We start from the raw sequence: 13,903 nt of genomic DNA, 5'->3' as shown, positions 1-13,903 counted from the left end.
TCTCATTGCTGAATATTGCTATGGTCGCCTTCGAAGTACTCCCCTTGGGAAGCTATGCACCAATGCCAGTGCCTAGTGCACCCTTCAAAGCAATTTTGGAACACTTTTTCTGGAATGGCCATTAGAGCTGTCATCGTATTACACTTGAGGTCCTGAATGTCACCCAAATGTCTTCCTTTTAATATTTCCTTTATCTTTGGGTAAAGAAAGAAGTCATTGGGGGCCAGATCAGGTGAGTAGGGAGGCTGTTTCAATACAGTTATTTGTTTACTGGCTAAAAACTCCCTCACAGACAGCACCACGTGAGTTGGTGTATTGTCGTGATGCAAGAGCCATGAATTGTTGGTGAAAAGTTCAGGTCGTCTAACTCTTTCACGCAGACTTTTCAGCACTTCCAAATAGTAAACTTGGTTAACTGTTTGTCCAGTTGGTACAAATTCATAGTGAATAATCCCTCTGATATCAAAAAAAGTTAGCAACATCATTTTGATTCTTCATTTGGACTGACAGAACATTTTTGGTCATGGAGGATTGGCTGACTTCCATTGTGCGCTTTGACACTGTGTTTCAGGGTCCTGTTGGTACACCCATGTTTTATCACCAATTATAACAAGGCCCAAAAACATCATCTTGCCTTTCCAAAAGGTCTTGGCAAACTGGCTCTTCTTTGCTTTTGTTTATTGGTGAGCTCCTTTGGAACCGTTTTTGTACACACCTTTCTCATGCCAAGATTTTCAGTTAAGATTTTTCTGTTTCTCTATTGATGATTACTTGGTCTGCTATGCTTCTCACCATCAACCAATGATTTTGACACACAACTCAATAAATATTTGCAATGTTTTCATCAATTCTGCTCATTATTGGCCACCCTGATCTCACTTCATCTGTGATGCGTCTCTCCCCTCAGAAAAATGTTTAATACATTTGTACACTGCCGTTTTCTTCATGGCATTATCCCCATAAACATGGGCTAACATGTCCTTGATTTCACTTCCACTCTTTCTAAGTTTAACAAGAAATGGAATGTTTGTTCTTTGCTCTAATTCAAGCTCAGGCATTCTCGCAACAGCACATAAAAACACACAACAATAATGAACACCACTCAGCAAGACACTGGCACACATCAACATAAATACAACTGTGAGACACTAATATACCAAGGTTATGAAACCTTACCGAGCTGTTTGTACAGCGCTGCCAATGTAAGCACATGGTGGCAAGTGTGCGAACTCATTGTCAGAACTTGTATATACAATAAAAGTCTGTATCTTTTGTAGGTATAAGAAATTAGCAAATTTTATGAAAATGTGACATGATGCCAGAAATTATTTGCAAATGTGTAGTTTGTAATTTTATGTTTTTAATTATTTTCATGTCTATTTGATCTTCAGAGAAATACTATAAATTACGTAGGGCAGTAAACAGTATTCCTGTTTATAGAAGATCTATATTAAAATAATTTTTAAATTACTTATCATATTCTTGTTTGCATGATGAACATGTACACACCATCAGATCAATGTCAATATCCAAATATATCTCTATAACCTTGTCAGAGCTAGAAAGCATGTACTAGGCTCTTAATAAGCACTGTTTGATAGAAGCTTAGGAAGTCTGAGTTTCTCTCCTGGTACCAATCAGTTGTGCCATTATTTTAGAAACACACTACCCCAAACTTGTTACCCTATAATTTCCTGGCTGGAACTTGTAGTGTTACTGGGAAATGACGATAAACCTAAGCTCTTCATCTCCCTGAAGGGATGAATTCAATCAAGAGACAAAAGTTTTTGCATAATAAAACAGCGAGAGATTTTTAGTAAAAGAAAGTACATTCCAAGATGTGGAGTGGGCTGACCCAAGAGAGGGAAGCAGCCTTGCCTGGCATTGCATGAAGAATTTTATTTCTGTCTGTAGAATCGTCTCCCCCTCACCCCTCTCTGCTTTCTCTTTCTCCCCCTGAGGTGCCTAGCCCTCTTGCAATTAGCAGTGTATTTTCTTAGTTTAGGGGCATGGGCGAGCACACCCCTTTGATTTAGAAGCATGAGTAAACACACCCCTTTGACACAGGGGCACGAGTAAACACATCCTCTTGGTTTTGGGGCATGTGTAAACAAATCCCTTTGGGTTTGTGAAAACCTGAAATCCTGTTGGGCTAGTAAGGTATTGATGGTCCTGACAAACAGGAAATGTTTCCCCCTCCTCTGAGTTTTACCAACATACCTCTTTGATTTAGAGGTATGTGTAAGCCTGGAGTCCTGGCTGAGCAGCTACCATGGGTTTTGACCCAAGTAGGAGCTGCAGCAAGGGACTTTCTAGCCAGGTTTAAATTTCTCCTTCTCCTGCTCATTTCTATCTATCTACTTACCCTATCACTAGGAATCAACAGTAAGTGTATAAAAAAGAAAGAATAGTGAATATTTTCGGAATTGTTGTGTGGATTCAAATGGGTATTTAAATGTTGCTGGTAAATTTAATTCTTCATTTAAAAAAATTTTTCCATTGTATAGTGGTAGGGAAACCAAAAAATTACATGATACAGTTTTTTTCTACAAAGAGCTTATATACAATTTGGGGAGACAAAGTTATGAGCACATGACAATGTGAATGCAAATTCAGTCAGAGAGAAAGAAACCATGAGTTGAGTAAATGCTGTTAATTAACTCAAAATCTTTTAATAGGAAACAAATGACTACAGAGCTACATACAGATTTTCTCAAGAGTGTGCATTTTGGAAGCTGAAGGAAAACCATAGGGAGGTATTGGAGAAGAATATGAATATAGGACCAAAAGAGCTGCAAAATTGGAAAATGCTTAGATCTAAATGACACCTTGCTGAAAGGGAGGCACGTGTTTTCTTCTGAGAAGAAAATGTGTGTTACAAAGAAAAACATGCATCTTACTTTTCCCAAATGAAAACTGTCCCTTGCCCCTTGAAAACACTTTGTGTGAACCTATGACTTCATAATGTATGAAAAATACTCATTCTTTTATCATGAATATTCTTTTATGACTTTAAAGAAACTTCCAATTTTACACCAAAATAATTTTATTTATAATCTGAAGTTCTCATATGCATTATCTTACAAAAAAAAAAGATCTCTATTAATACGTAAATCTGCTATTTGACTCTTTAGTGTTAGCATGGCCTATTGCAATTTTTAAAAAGAGATATACCTTGTTTACTGTACTTAAAAAATAAAGGTGACCTCTGTAGATAGTTTCAACACATCCAAGTGTGATTCGGTGGCGACAGATGGGACGAAAGGGACAAGGCTCACAAGATAAAAGGTTACTTCTCACTCACATTTTGTCTTCATCATTTCCTTTCCTTAATGAATCCACAGAACCCCTGCTGCACTCAGGAAAAGTTTGAAAAATACCATATGTTTCTGATAACCGTACTAAACTAGTAATTTTAATATATTTTCCTCAAAACTATTGCTGCAACACTTAAAGTTCATTGATATGCTATTTAGCCGATGCCTTCTGTATCTATATCTCAATTGCAACATCACAGCTTATCCTCAATGAAGAATCTTCTGAAAAAACAAAAATTTATAGAAACACTTTATGAAGGCCAAGAAAGAAATTAATTTTGGAGTACATGTTTTTCTCCTAATATTTACATATATGGTTAGAATTGACAAGAAAAAAAATATATATCCCAAAAAATGTATATACACATTTTAAGAAAGGAAAATTGTATTAAAATTCTAATACTCAATATATACCAATAACAAAAGATGACTACAAGTCACATTTGACTTCTTGAGTTGTAAGAGGTGCTCAAAGTGGTTACCATCAGCATCCAGACACTTCTGATTATGGTGAACTATTGTTTGAGCATAGATAACATCTCTTAAAATATGTATACATTTTTTTGTCATACACACACACACACACACACACACACAGTGCCAAAAAAAAATGTACACAGGTTGGTCAACGTTGCTCAAGCAGTAGTATCATGCACACACACACACACACACACACACACACACACACACACACACAAGTTCTGATCATTAGATTTGCGAACTTGCCACTGTGCACTTACATTGGCAGCACTGTACAAACAGCTCAGTAAGGTTTCATATCCCTGGTGTATCAGTGTCTCACAGCTGTATTCGTGTAGATGTGTGGCGGTGTCTTGCTGAGTGGCATTCATTATTGTTGTTGCATGTTTTGTGTGCTGTCGCAAGAATGTCTGAGCTTGAATTAGAGCAACAAACAAATATTGCATTTCTTGTTCAACTTGGCAAGAGTGGAAGTGAAATTAGGGGCATGTTAGTCCAAGTTTATGGGAATAATGCCATGAAAAAAACGGCAGGGTACAAATAGATTAAACGTTTTTCTGAAGGAAGAGACGCATCACTGATGAAGAGAAGTCAGGGTGGCCAATAATGAGCAAAGCTGATGAAAACATTGCAAAAATTCGCTAAGTTGTTTGTCAAAATTATCAGCTGACTGTGAGAAGCATAGCAGACCAAGTAACCATCAATAGAGAAACAGGAAAATCGTAACTGAAATTCTTGGCATGAGAAAGGTGTGTGCAAAAATGGTTCCAAAGGAGCTCACCAATAAACAAAAGCAAAGGAGAGCTGAAGTTTGCCAAGACATTTTGGAAAGGTAAGACGATGTTTTGGGCCTATTATCACTGGTGATGAAACATGGGTGTATCAATAGGACCCTGAAACAAAGCATCAAATTGCACAATGGAAGTCAGCCAATTCTCCATGACCAAAAATGTTCTGTCAGTCAAAATCAAGAGTCAAAATAATGTTGCTAACCTTTTTTGATATCAGAGGGATTATTCATTATGAATTTGAGCCAATTGGACAAACAGTTAACCAAGGTTACTATTTGGAAGTGCTGAAAAGGCTGTGTGAAAAAGTTAGACGAAAACGACCTGAACTTTTCACCAACAATTCATGCCTCTTGCATCACAACAATGCACCAGCTCACACAGCACTGTGTCTGAGGGAGGTTTTAGCCAGTAAACAAATAGCTGCTTTGGAATACCCTCCCTACTCACCTGATCTGGCCCCCAATGACTTCTTTCTTTACCTGAAGATAAAGGGAATATTGAAAGGAAGACATTTAGATGGCCTCAAGGATCACAACAGCCCTGATGAACATTCCAGAAAAAATGTTCCAAAATGGCTTTGAAGGGTGGACTAGGCACTGGCATCGGTGCATATCTTCCCAAGGGGGGTACTTTGAAGGTGACCATAGCTATATTCAGCAATGAAGTAGGTAGCACTTTTTCTAGGATGAGTTCGTGAACTTAATTGTCATATCTCTGTGTGTGTGTGTGTGTGTGTGTGTGTGTGTGTGTATGAATGTGGTTAGAAGTTCTCCACCTTTCCCATGCTGCCTTAAAATGACTTTCTGCTATTTCTGTAGGTAGGTCACACATTAATTCATTTTACTTTCAGATGCATAAAAAAATTATGCATGAGCAAGTCCTCTAGGTTATAGATAACGTAACATAACAACTGGAAGATAGTGTATTTTTAACTGATAATGCAAAGTCTTCCTTTTCAAACAAACTCTTCAACCATCCAGTTTCATACTGCTAGTAGATGGCAATTCTAGAGTGGAGAATATTCAAGAAAATGAATAAGCATTTTTTTGGCTTCCATTTTTCTTTTTTCTTTTCTTTTTTTGTTTTTTTAGTGAATATTTAGTCCATCAAGAAGTGTTTTTTTAAAAACACCTAGTTATCATCCAGCACTGTGCTAGGTAATGGGAAATATATCTAGGACACTTAAAATTTAGCTGAGAAGACTACTGAATAATTCAAAATAGTATATAAACAAGTAGTCAGTGACTAACACTAAAATCTTGACTTTTCTAGAGTTTAGCAATTTTCTATTCCTTTATCCCCTTGCATTATGGAGAAAGAAACTAAGTTCCATGAGTTTATATGACCTTCTCAAAGTCACGTGTTATTGGGGGTGAGTGTAGAACTGGAATTCATTAGTTTTAATCCACTATACAATGCTTATCTCTAAAATTCAAAGAAAAGAAATATAGGTGTTGCTTTAGTTAGCTGAAAATGAAGATATAAAGGAGCTAAGAGCTGAAATCAAATATTGGGTTGTTGGAAAAGTCATGACGTATTTTTTCTATGTTTTTGTTGCAAAAATGCATCATGACTTTTACGACAACCCAATAGCTGTATTGAATACTACAAATGGAAAATGGTATTTTATTCATGAATGCTTCCCAACTTTTGATAACTACATGATGCAAGGTACTTGACAATTAATGCATTTATTGTATATGCTGTGTTCACAATTGATATCTTGATGCACTTATACTTTTTCACCTGAATTTATATAAAAATGAGTAAGTTCTGTTGTTTTAGAGAGCTTTTGTTTATCATTTTACAAATTTAGCTCTGTGTTTCTGTTTCTCTGAACTTTTGGAAAAATAATCTTTTATACCAGTTATCTATGTTCTTAGTAAATTTTTTTCCTTTGATTATTTTGTCCTTTCATTTCTTTGGGGCATATTCAATTTCAGAGTGATCAGGTATTTTTCTGATAATATTCTTATAGTACCTGATGTTTGCTTTTAAAATTTCATAAGGAAGTATAATTCTAAAATTATTTTCATGTAAAATGCTGTCTTTTGAATTGTCATATGTACAATTTAACAGCCACCTTTCAATACAAGATACTTTCAACTATATGTTCTATATCCCTTTTCAAGCAGTTTTAACACTCATTAATTTACTTTAAATCATAACACATTAGTATTTATTTAGTGCAACAAATATATATATTTGAATTTATTATTGTCTACTTTGTCAAAGTACCTTGAAAAACCCTCCTTATAAAGTCTTTCATGTTCAGTTATACTATATTATTGTCAATAATATCTAAACTATAAATATAATCATATACACAAACATAACATTTAATGATGTCCACTGTTCATAAGAGTTCTCTATAAGCATTTTCTCATGTGTTTTGATTTATGGCCTCATTTAAATGGCTCCAGGAATACTTCTTTATGAATTAGCTAATAGGCTAATATCCATTTGACTAATTATTTCAGCCTTTCTTCAATATCATGTACACATACAGTTTTAAAGTCATTAATGTAAGGGTGAAATTCAGTAAATCGATGACTCAGTTAGACTTGGCTAGTTTGCAGTTTAACTCATCACATAGCTCATCTAGCCACATGTAATTAGACTTAGTTTTCACTTTGATCCACGCTGATATTCAGCTGTTTTCTCTTTGTTTCTCCCCTCACTGATTAACTGAAGAACTCTGTTCCCTTTCTCAAGGCTACCCATACCTCGTTAATTAACAACATCCTAACCTGAAAGGAGCAATTTCTTAATCCTTAAGTGCCTGGACACCGGAATCCAATTTACAACATCCTTGCAGTTTTTACTGGTGACACAGTCCTAGGCCAGGGTGGCCGAGGCCAAGTCCAGAGTCCAGCGATAACATCATCTTCAAACAGATCAGACTCCAGGAAGCAATGTCAGCCCTCAAAGCTGCCTGATCAACTCCCCCTTTCTTATATAAGAGAAAGTTAACCTGAAGTTAGGTGCAGCTGTTCCTATGAGACTCTATTCCTGCAGCGCACCCTCCCCCTCCGCCAGTGTTTCTCTTCTTAAAACTCATGACAGCCGTCATCTTTAGACACTGCCATGGGCATTCTCTCTGCCTGAACTTTAATAAAACTTTTTTGCTCTCCCACTTTGTAGAGTTCTGTGTGAATGCTTTCACCTTTTGCAAATGACCAGCAGTTAATTCTATACCAGCGCACTTGAGGCTTATTTGAAAATCAGGATACAGAGCTACTAGTATTAGGAGGTGTCTAATCTATCGTGACTACTTTAAACTGTTCCACTTACTGTTGCTCCATGCAGCTCAAGTGGAGCCTGCACACTGACTGACTCATTGGTGCTGGCCTTGATCCTGAACGACTTTTCTAAAACCATTGTGTGCCACTTCGCTGTGCCTCCAGCTTCTAAATTTACCCTTTAAGATGTTGTCTTGTTTTTCTGAAACCTTGTTTCTCTCTCTAAGTATGCTTTAAATTCTCCATTGAAAATACTATTCAATTCAATTAGATGTTGTCCCCCCCCAGTAGGGTTCACCCCAAACCAAAAGAGGAAGAGAAGGACACTCATTTAAGGTAAAATGTAAACCCCGGGTTATGACTGTGGTTTCACCTTTGGCGGCATGAGATGTTGGGATTGTTATTTTCATTGGCCTCTGTTTTTGTTTTCCTCACACACAGAGAAAGAAATGCATTCATGCCAAACGTATGTGGTACTGAAATTATCTTCTGGGAGAAACATGGCATTTGGAATCAGTGGTTTCCATGTGCAGGTTTTGCCTGAGTTCCCTGAAGGTCCTGAATTATGACATTTTCTACTTCTATCACCCCCCCCAAAAAGTAATTGATAAAATAAAAAGTGCTGTGTAACTATTGTTCTTATTTGTTGACACAGCTTTATGCAAAAAAGAGAAAATCATTTTACAAATAACACCAATAGTCCTGACATTTTCTTACAATAGCAGCTAGAAAAAGAGGTTGTTTAAATATCAAAATACAGCATGTAAGTCCTGACTTAGCTGAAGAACATAGTTGAACTGAAGAACATACTCAATAGCCATTGTATTTGGTTTCCCTTCTTCCCAAATGCTGAACATCTGTGTTAACTACCCCTAGGCCTCAAGTGGGCATCTTAACATACAGTTTGAAATATTTCTAAACTTTACACGACTGGATAGCCCTTTATGTAATTAAAGTCAATTTTTAAAATATTGCTGTAGATTCTCTTGGGGCTAACCACACACACACACACACACACACACACACACACACACACACACACACTCCATTTGCTTGCTTTGGCAAAGATCCAGTGAGTCATGTTGAAGCGTCAAAACCCCACATTTACTCATTTTATGAAGGTTCTTTCAGTTACTCAGAACCTATCAAAGTATATTGGAGGGAACCAGAGTGCTGATAAATGTGTTTTTTTTCCTTTTTTAAAGATTTTTATTGGGAATTGGGGAAGGAAACATTGATGGGTCCAGGACTCATCAGCTCCAAGTCAAGTTGTTGTCCTTGAATCTTAGTTGTGGAGGGCACAAGCTCAGCTCCAAGTCCAATTGCCACTTTCAATCTAGTTGCGGGGGTGGGGGAGAGCATAGTCTACCATCCTATGGGGGAGTTGAACCAGCAACCTTGCTGCACACTGAGCCATGTGGCTGCCCGTCGGCAGCTTGAGGCAGCTCAGCTCAAGGTGCCGTGTTCAGTCTTAGTTGGGGATGAGGGAGTGGGGGGGTAGATGGGGGTGGCGCAGCCCACCATCCCATATGGTGTTGAACTGGAAACCTTGCTTCTATGAGCATGAACTCTCACCAGCTCAGCAACAGCTCAGCTCAGGCACAGCTCACTGGCCCATGTGGGACTCAAACTGGTGACCCTGTTGCTCAGAACCCACACTCTTAACCAACTGAGCCACTGGCCAGCCCCGATAAACGTTTTAAATAAGTAAATAATTTAAGCTTATGCCTCATTTTTTTCATTGAATTTTTGAAGGGGAAAATATAAAAGCCAAGCCAAAATTTTACAATTTAGAAACAGCTACTAAAATTCAGTGTTTCATTAACATTTGAAAGGAAACTGGATTCTAAAACATGTTAAGCAGGCAAAAGTGGGAAATTTTTTTCTAAAAAGGTAAACATTATATACTGAACACTCCTCTTAAGAACTCAAACTCTCATTTCTCTGTTTGGTGCCTGGCTGTTTGAGTCCTCAGATCCTCTTTGAAACATGTAATTGTGTGTTTTGCCCCCAAACCCTTCAAATCTCATTACTAATCTCTTCCTACACAAACTTTTCTCCTTTTACCTCCTTAATGCCCTCTTACCTAAAAATGAATGTTTTCCTCCTCAGATAAATACTACCATTGAGAAGGATTCAAATGCTAATCTTTTGCCACTGCATTTCATCAAAATCTTTTTCTGTCTATCATAACTTTATTTTTCTTTTCAGAATAAAACACAGCATACAAGCCCTCATCAATGACCCCTCCAGACTGTGCTCACAGTATTTTTTAAAAAGAAAGTTACATAAAATTTATCTGGTACATTAGTTTAAAATAACAGGAAATCACTCGGATTCATATATGGTTTCTTTAATATTATGTGCTTCAAATACATCCCATTTGAGTACAAGTTGTGCCTCCCTTTTCTTTTGCACTTATTAATTTTTAACACATGTTGATTGAAAAAACAATAATTTCTAAACACTAAGAACATTCCTCCAGCCTTTAAGTTTGATGATACATTCCTAAACTGCACAATTGTAAAAGCAGACTGACAAAAAAGGTATTATACTGTAAGACAGAAACAAACCTATAGACCTATAAAGTGAATTATAAGATAAGCTTTCTGCATTCCTAAAGGCAAATGATGCTGAGGGATGTTTCTCAGAGAGAAATTACTCTTAAATAATTCATATCACCTGCTTTTAGGGGCTTGCAGCTCAGGTATAAAGTGTTAATTTTTGAAGCTTCAAGTTGTATTTCTATGTAACATATTGTCACATAACAGGCTGTTTTCTACCATATGAGGCAGATTCATACTGTTTTTAAATATTAGCTTCAGTGGAAAATTTTTTTTAGTGATTTCTCACTTTATGAATTTAAAATAGAATTTCTTTATAGCCAATGAAAGACATTTATCTTGAAATTTGTGTTACCATCACCAAATATGTGGTCATCTTCTAGATTAGATAGTGACCTTTATCACTCTCTTTTAAGGATATGTTTAAGAGGCAACATAGAAATACAGAAATATCACTGATTTCTCCTAGATTCTTCTACTCATTAGAGAAACCAAAAGTAAGTTATTTAGCATATTTGTTCTTTTTATCATCTGTGATAAAGAAACTGGATTAGACATCCCAAGTATTGTTTTGAATTTTAAAACAACACAATTCCAAGAAATTCCTCATCTCACTATACCTAAAATACAACTAAATTATCTCAACCAGCTTTTTAATCATTTTTTTTTGTTGTTATCTATATATTACTTTTCGAAGTTAAATTGAGTTACCGTAGCAATGTGTAGTTTGATGTTTGCTCAAAAGATGGCATTAATCAAATGAATGCTAGCGTCATTCATTGCATTACAATTTTCTTTTCTCTTTCTTTTTAAAATTTCTTTGTTTCAGGTGTACAAGACAATGCAATAGTTATACTTGTCACCCCTCTCAAAGTGACAAACCCCCTCCCCCAATCCACCGCCCCCATCCCTGATATCATACATATCTATTATTACAATTTCATTGACTCCACTCCCCACATTATAGTCCACATCCAGTGACTATACGCATATTAAATTATATTTGACATACCATATTATTCAATGGCAGCTTCAGATGTACAGTGCAGGGATCAGGCCTCTACACTGACCATGAGATGGTCTCCCTAACAAGACATGTGTCCATCTGACACCCTAAAAAATGTTTACAACATTATTAATTATATTCCCCAAACTGTCTTTCATATCCCTGTGGCAATATTGTAGTTACCTATTTATGCTGTCTTGTCCCTTCCCCTTCTCCCTCATCCCCACCCCCCCATCTAGCAATCATCAGTTTTTCCTCTATATCTCTGAGACTATTTCTGTTTACTTTGCTTATTCAATCGGCTCTTTAGATTTCACATATAAGTGAGATCATATGGTATTTGTCCTTCTCTAACTGACTTATTTCACTTAGCATAATGTTCTTTAGGTCCATCCATATTGTTGCAAATGGTAAGATTTCATTCGTCTTTATAGCTGAGTAATACTCCATTGTATAAATCTACCACAGTTTCTTAATCCAGTCATCTACCGATGGGCATTTTGGTTGTTTCCAAGTCTTGGCTATTGTGAATAGCGCTGCAATAAAGATGGGGGTGCATACATTTTTTCGAATTAGTGTCTTGGGTTTCTCTGGATAGATACTTAAGAGTGGAATTGATGGGTCATAAGGTAGTTCTATTTTCAGTTTTTTGAGATACCTCCATACTGATTTCCATAATGGATGCACCAATCTGCAGTCCCACCAAAAGTGCGCCAGGGTTCCCTTCTCTCCACAGCCTCGCCAGCACTTGTTGTTTGTTGATTTATTGATGATAGACATTCTTACTGGAGTGAGGTGGTAGCTCATTGTGGTTTTTATTTGCATTTCTCTAATGATTAGTGAAGTTGAGCATTTTTTCATATGCTTGTTGGCCATCTGTATGTCCTCTTTAGAGAAATATCTCTTCATATCCTCTGCCCATTTTTTAATTGGGTTGTTTGTCTTTTTGGTGTTGAGTTGCTTGAGTGTTTTATAAATTTTGGATATTAACCCCTTATTAGATATATCATTGACAAATATCTTCATCCATTCAGTAGGCTTCCTTTCTGTTTTATTGATAGTTTCCTTTGCTGTGAAAAAACTTTTAAGTTTGATGTAATCCCATATGTTCATTTTTTCTTTTACTTCCCTTGTCTGAGGGGATATATTAGTAAAAATATTGCTCAGGGTAATATCTGCAAAATTACTCCCTATATTTTCTTCTAGGAGTTTTATGGTTTCAGGTCTTATATTTAAGTCTTTAATCCATTTTGAATTTGTTCTCATATATGGCGTAAGGAAGTGGTCAAGTTTCACGTTTCTTTTGTCTGTGTCAGTCCAATTTTCCCAGCACCATTTATTAAATAAACTATCTTTACCCCAATGTAAATTCTTGCTTCTGTTGTCATAGATTAACTGACCATATATGAATGGATTTATTTCTGGGCTCTCTATTCTGTTCTGTTGATCTATGTGTCTGTTTTTATGCCAGTATCATACTGTTTTGATTACTGTAGCCTTGTAGTATGATTTTATGTCAGGTAGCATCATACCCCTGACTTTGTTCTTATTTCTCAGGATTGTCGTGGCTATTTAGGGTCTTTTATGATCCCATATAAATTTTAGGATTATATTTTCTATTTGTGTGAAAAATGCCCTTGGTAGTTTGATAGGAATTGCATTGAATCTATATATTGCTTTAGGCAGTATGGACATTTTAACTATATTAATTCTTCCTATCCATGAGCATGATAGGTGTTTCCATTTATTTGTATCTTCTTTAATTTCTTTCTTCAGTATCATAATTTCTGAGTACAGGTCTTTTACTTCTTTGGTTAAATTTATTCCTAAGTATTTTATAGTTCTTGAAGCAATTGTAAATAGGACTGTTTTCTTAACTTCTCCTTCTGATAGTTTGTTATTGGTGTTTACAAATGCAACTGATTTCTGAATATTGATTTTGTGTCTTGCTACTTTACTGAGTTCATTTATCAGTTCCAATAGTTTTTTGGTGGAGTCTTTGGGGCTCTCTATGTATAGTATCTCATCATCTGCATATAATGACAATTTTACTTCCTCCTTACCAATTTGGATGCCTTTTATTTCTTTCTCTTGTCTGATTGCTGTGACTAGAACTTCCAGAACTATGTTGAGTAAAAGTGGAGAAAGTGAACACCCTTGTCTTGTTTCTGATCTTAAGGGAATGGTTTTAGCTTTTCCCCATTGAGTATGATATTAGCTGTGGGTTTATCATATATGGTCTTTATTATGTTGAGATATCATCCCTCTATTCCCACTTTGCTCATGGTTTTTATCATAAATGGCTGCTGGGTTTTGTCAAATGCTTTTTCTGCATCTATTGATATGACCACATGATTTTTATTTTTCATTTTGTTGATATGGTGTATCACATTAATTGATTTGCAGATATTGAACCAGCCTTGCATGCTAGGAATGAACCCACTTGATCATAGTGTATAATCTTTTTAATATATTGCTGAATTCTGTTTTCTAGCATTTTATT

Source organism: Hipposideros armiger, unplaced genomic scaffold (assembly GCF_001890085.2).
Source record: "Hipposideros armiger isolate ML-2016 unplaced genomic scaffold, ASM189008v1 scaffold_127, whole genome shotgun sequence".
NCBI lineage: Eukaryota > Metazoa > Chordata > Mammalia > Chiroptera > Hipposideridae > Hipposideros > Hipposideros armiger.
The sequence above is the reverse complement of the archived record's forward strand: the minus strand, read 5'-3'. Positions refer to the sequence as shown.